General features: G+C 31.5%; 1 long non-coding RNA gene across 2 annotated transcripts in view; it reads right to left on the bottom strand.

Annotated features, from left to right (window-relative positions):
* The window catches only part of LOC133170592 (uncharacterized), a 109,322-nt gene that overhangs the window by 102,374 nt on the left and 912 nt on the right, over positions 1-6,036 (bottom strand). Inside the window, exons 3-4 of one of the 2 annotated variants that reach the window (XR_009718599.1) lie at positions 5,834-5,957; positions 5,308-5,408 (exon numbers count right to left, since the gene is read on the bottom strand). This is a non-coding gene — a long non-coding RNA (uncharacterized LOC133170592). Of the gene's footprint in view, positions 1-5,307; positions 5,409-5,833; positions 5,958-6,036 lie in introns of those variants that run through there. The other variant, XR_009718600.1, reaches the window with a different exon arrangement.

The raw sequence follows: 6,036 nt of genomic DNA on the forward strand, positions 1-6,036 counted from the left end.
TTGATTTTTAAACCAAAAATAGACGTCTAAAAAAAGGTTGATTTTTAAACCAAAAATAGACGTCTAAAATAGGTTGATTTTTAAACCAAAAATAGACGTCTCAAATAGGTTGATTTTTAAACCAAAAATAGACGTGTAAAAAAGGTTGATTTTTAAACCAAAACTAGACGTCTAAAATAGGTTGATTTTTAAACCAGAAATAGACGTCTAAAATAGGTTGATTTTTAGATCTAAAATAGGTTGATATATAGACCTAAAATAGACACCTAAATTAGGTTGATTTATAGACCCTTAGGTTGATTTATAGACCTATAGTAGACGTTTAAATTAGGTTTATTTATAGATCTAAAATAGGTTGATTTATAGACCAGAAATAGACGTCTAAAATAGGTTGATTTTTAGATCTAAAATAGGTTGATATATAGACCTAAAATAGACGCCTAAATTAGGTTGATTCATAGACCCTTAGGTTGATTTATAGACCTAAAGTAGACGTTTAAAATAGGTTTAATTATAGATCTAAAATAGACCAGAAATAGACGTCTAAAATAGGTTGATTTTTAGATCTAAAATAGGTTGATATATAGACGTAAAATAGACGCCTAAATTAGGTTGATTTATAGACCCTTAGGTTGATTTATAGACCTAAAGTAGACGTTTAAAATAGATCTAAAATAGGTTGATTTATAGACCAGAAATAGACGTCTAAAATAGGTTGATTTTTAGATCTAAAATAGGTTGATATATAGACCTAAAATAGACGCCATAATTAGGTTGATTTATAGACCTAAAGTAGACGTTTAAAATAGGTTTATTTATAGATCTAAAATAGGTTGATTTATAGACCAGAAATAGACGTCTAAAATAGGTTGATTTTTAGATCTAAAATAGGTTGATATATAGACCTAAAATAGACGCCTAAATTAGGTTGATTTATAGACCCTTAGGTTGATTTATAGACCTAAAGTAGACGTTTAAAATAGGTTTAATTATAGATCTCAAATAGACCAGAAATAGACGTCTAAAATAGGTTGATTTTTAGATCTAAAATAGGTTGATATATAGACCTAAAATAGACGATTTATAGACCAGAAATAGACGTCTAAAATAGGTTGATTTTTAGATCTAAAATAGGTTGATATATAGACCTAGAATAGACGCCTAAATTAGGTTGATTTATAGACCCTTAGGTTGATTTATAGACCTAAAGTAGACGTTTAAAATAGGTTTATTTTTAGATCTAAAATAGGTTGATATATAGACCTAAAATAGACGATATATAGACCAGAAATAGACGTCTAAAATAGGTTGATTTTTAGATCTAAAATAGGTTGACATATAGACCTAAAATAGACGCCTAAATTAGGTTGAATTATAGACCCTTAGGTTGATTTATAGACCTAAAGTAGACGTTTAAAATAGGTTTATTTTTAGATCTAAAATAGGTTGATATATAGACCTAAAATAGACGATTTATAAACCAGAAATAGACGTCTAAAATAGGTTGATTTTTAGATCTAAAATAGGTTGATATATAGACCTAAAATAGACGCCTAAATTAGGTTGATTTATAGACCCTTAGGTTGATTTATAGACCTAAAGTAGACGTTTAAAATAGGTTTATTTATAGATCTAAAATAGGTTGATTTATAGACCTAAAATAAGTTGATTTATAGACCTAAAATAGTCAAAACTAAACTGTCGAGGTAGGGTCATTCAACAAAGTTTCCCAACCCTTATTAATTTGCAAAATCTTGATCTTGGCTCAATTTACTAGACGTTTAAAATAGGTTTATTTATAGATCTAAAATAGACCAGAAATAGACGTCTAAAATAGGTTGATTTTTAGATCTAAAATAGGTTGATATATAGACCTAAAATAGACGCCTAAATTAGGTTGATTTATAGACCCTTAGGTTGATTTATAGACCTAAAGTAGACGTTTAAAATAGATCTAAAATAGGTTGATTTATAGACCAGAAATAGACGTCTAAAATAGGTTGATTTTTAGATCTAAAATAGGTTTATATATAGACCTAAATTGGACGCCTAAATTAGGTTGATTTATAGACCCTTAGGTTGATTTATAGACCTAAAGTAGACGTTTAAAATAGGTTTAATTATAGATCTAAAATAGACCAGAAATAGACGTCTAAAATAGGTTGATTTTTTAGATCTAAAATAGGTTGATATATAGACCTAAAATAGACGCCTAGATTAGGTTGATTTATAGACCCTTAGGTTGATTTATAGACCTATTGTAGACGTTTAAAAAATAGGTTTATTTATAGATCTAAAATAGGTTGATTAATAGACCAGAAATAGACGTCTAAAATAAGTTGATTTTTAGATCTAAAATAGGTTGATATATAGACCTAAAATAGACGCCTAAAATAGGTTGATTTATAGACCCTTAGGTTGATTTATAGACGTAAAGTAGACGTTTAAAATAGATCTAAAATAGGTTGATTTATAGACCAGAAATAGACGTCTAAAATAGGTTGATTTTTAGATCTAAAATAGGTTGATATATAGACCTAAAATAGACGCCTAAATTAGGTTGATTTATAGACTAGAAATAGACGTCTAAAATAGGTTGATTTTTTTAGATCTAAAATAGGTTGATATATAGACCTAAAATAGACGCCTAGATTAGGTTGATTTATAGACCTAACGTAGACGTTTAAAATAGGTTTATTTATAGATCTAAAATAGGTTGATTTATAGACCAGAAATAGACGTCTAAAATAGGATGATTTTTAGATCTAAAATAGGTTGATATATAGACCTAAAATAGACGCCTAAATTAGGTTGATTTATAGACCCTTAGGTTGATTTATAGACCTAAAGTAGACGTTTAAAATAGATCTAAAATAGGTTGATTTATAGACCAGAAATAGACGTCTAAAATAGGTTGATTTTTTAGATCTAAAATAGGTTGATATATAGACCTAAAATAGACGCCTAGATTAGGTTGATTTATAGACCCTTAGGTTGATTTATAGACCTAACGTAGACGTTTAAAATAGGTTTATTTATAGATCTAAAATAGGTCGATTTATAGACCAGAAAGACGTCTAAAATAGGTTGATTTTTAGATCTAAAATAGGTTGATATATAGACCCTTAGGTTGATTTATAGACCTAAAGTAGACGTTTAAAATAGGTTGATTTTTAGATCTAAAATAGGTTGATATATAGACCTAAAATAGACGCCTAAATTAGGTTGATTTATAGACCCTTAGGTTGATTTATAGACCTAAAGTAGACGTTTAAAATAGGTTCATTTATAGATCTAAAATAGGTTGATTTATAGACCTAAAATAAGTTGATTTATAGACGTAAAATAGTCAAAACTAAACTGTCGAGGTAGGGTCGTTCAACAAAGTTTCCCAACCCTTATTAATTTGCAAAATCTTGATCTTGGCTCAATTTACTAGACGTTTAAAATAGGTTTATTTATAGATCTAAAATAGACCAGAAATAGACGTCTAAAATAGGTTGATTGTTAGATCTAAAATAGGTTGATATATAGACCTAAAATAGACACCTAAATTAGGTTGATTTATAGACCCTTAGGTTGATTTATAGTCCTAAAGTAGACGTTTAAAATAGGTTTATTTATAGATCTAAAATAGGTTGATTTATAGACCAGAAATAGACGTCTAAAATAGGTTGATTTTTTAGATCTAAAATAGGTTGATATATAGACCTAAAATAGACGCCTAGATTAGGTTGATTTATAGACCCTTAGGTTGATTTATAGACCTAACGTAGACGTTTAAAATAGGTTTATTTATAGATCTAAAATAGGTTGATTTATAGACCAGAAATAGACGTCTAAAATAGGTTGATTTTTAGATCTAAAATAGGTTGATATATAGACCTAAAATAGACGCCTAAATTAGGTTGATTTATAGACCCTTAGGTTGATTTATAGACCTAAAGTAGACGTTTAAAATAGGTTGATTTTTAGATCTAAAATAGGTTGATATATAGACCTAAAATAGACGCCTAAATTAGGTTGATTTATAGACCCTTAGGTTGATTTATAGACCTAAAGTAGACGTTTAAAATAGGTTCATTTATAGATCTAAAATAGGTTGATTTATAGACCTAAAATAAGTTGATTTATAGACCTAAAATAGTCAAAACTAAACTGTCGAGGTAGGGTCATTCAACAAGGTTTCCCAACCCTTATTAATTTGCAAAATCTTGATCTTGGCTCAATTTACTAGACATTTAAAATAGGTTTATTTATAGATCTAAAATAGACCAGAAATAGACGTCTAAAATAGGTTGATTGTTAGATCTAAAATAGGTTGATATATAGACCTAAAATAGACACCTAAATTAGGTTGATTTATAGACCCTTAGGTTGATTTATAGACCTAAAGTAGACGTTTAAAATAGGTTTATTTATAGATCTAAAATAGGTTGATTTATAGACCAGAAATAGACGTCTAAAATAGGTTGATTTTTTAGATCTAAAATAGGTTGATATATAGACCTAAAATAGACGCCTAGATTAGGTTGATTTATAGACCCTTAGGTTGATTTATAGACCTAACGTAGACGTTTAAAATAGGTTTATTTATAGATCTAAAATAGGTTGATTTATAGACCAGAAATAGACGTCTAAAATAGGTTGATTTTTAGATCTAAAATAGGTTGATATATAGACCTAAAATAGACGCCTAAATTAGGTTGATTTATAGACCCTTAGGTTGATTTATAATTAGGCAAGCAAAGAAAAGCAGAGCAAAGCAAGGCAAGGCAAGGCAAGGCAAGGTAAGGCAAGGCAAGGCAGGAAAGGTGCACGCGCACAGGCGGAGTTGCGCGCGCTCTTGAGGTGAAAGGCCACGCCCACCGGGTGCGCACGCGGAAGAGAAGGGTTCGAATTTGACCTCATCATCCTCCATTGCAGAAGAACCTGAACTTTAAATTATCATTACTGTGGTTATTGAAAATATTGTTTAAAAAATATGAACGTCATTCCTGGCAGTCAATTGGAATTAATCGCGTTTTGTTAAGAAAATAAAAATAAAGCCCAACTGAGCCAACATTGACTCACTGACCTCGTTTGAGAAAATGAAACAAAATCTATAAGACTAATCTAATGAGCACTTGCCAGTAATGGAGCCATAAAACGTGGCGTATGTTTTATGAAGTGGGCCGTTAAACAGAGCGGTTCGGGATGACTGCTTTGTGTGTGTTTATAGCTCGTCTTGCCTTTAGTTATGCTAGGAGCTGAATGATTGGTTTTGAGCGATCAATGAATTAGCCCAGGAAGGTAGAACTACCACGTACTGTGCAGGTTTGGCATCCTTTTTGAAGAGCCACACTGCCCTCTTGTAGCCATAATTGAACTGCGTTGGTCAATTGACAGCCCACATCAGTGAGTCACAGCTGCACAGAATCATCAATATATCATTCACCAAATCGACTGCTTGATCAATGTATTTCGACAAATTGGCGATATAAACGATTTTAAAAAATGTCTGCCGTAGTACCACGTTTGATCAGTGGGAGGCAGCATAGTACCATCACATTTCCAGACTGCCAGAAAATACCAAAAAGAGGATCAGCAGCGGTGGGCGCCTCAGTTCAAGTTTACAAAATCCCCTCACAAGACAAGATTAGGACGGTCGCCGTGCTTCTCTCCCCTCTTTTTGAAAGCAATACGTGATATGCTTGACTCACTTGACACTTAAATGTTGTACAGAGGCTGAGATCAATAGGAGTCAAATTCCCTGTTTGGCATTCACAAACCTGGCCAATAAAGCCGATTCTGACTGACCACCAATCAATCAATCAATCAATCAATCACTCACTCAATCATCTTGATTCCTTTTCAGCTCCCAGCCTTTGTGGGATATCGATTGGGACTGCTGACGTTTACCTCCACAAGAAGTGATGAGTGGCACTTTACAGCCACAAGGTGTCTCCGCCTCGCCTCTGGAAAGCAAGAAGGAAAAGGACTTGAGGATTTGATCACAAAATGTTCTGATACAAGCTCATCAAAAGTGTTGCACAG

The sequence above is a fragment of the Syngnathus typhle genome, linkage group LG17 (genome assembly GCF_033458585.1).
Source record: "Syngnathus typhle isolate RoL2023-S1 ecotype Sweden linkage group LG17, RoL_Styp_1.0, whole genome shotgun sequence".
NCBI classification, from domain to species: Eukaryota; Metazoa; Chordata; class Actinopteri; order Syngnathiformes; family Syngnathidae; genus Syngnathus; species Syngnathus typhle.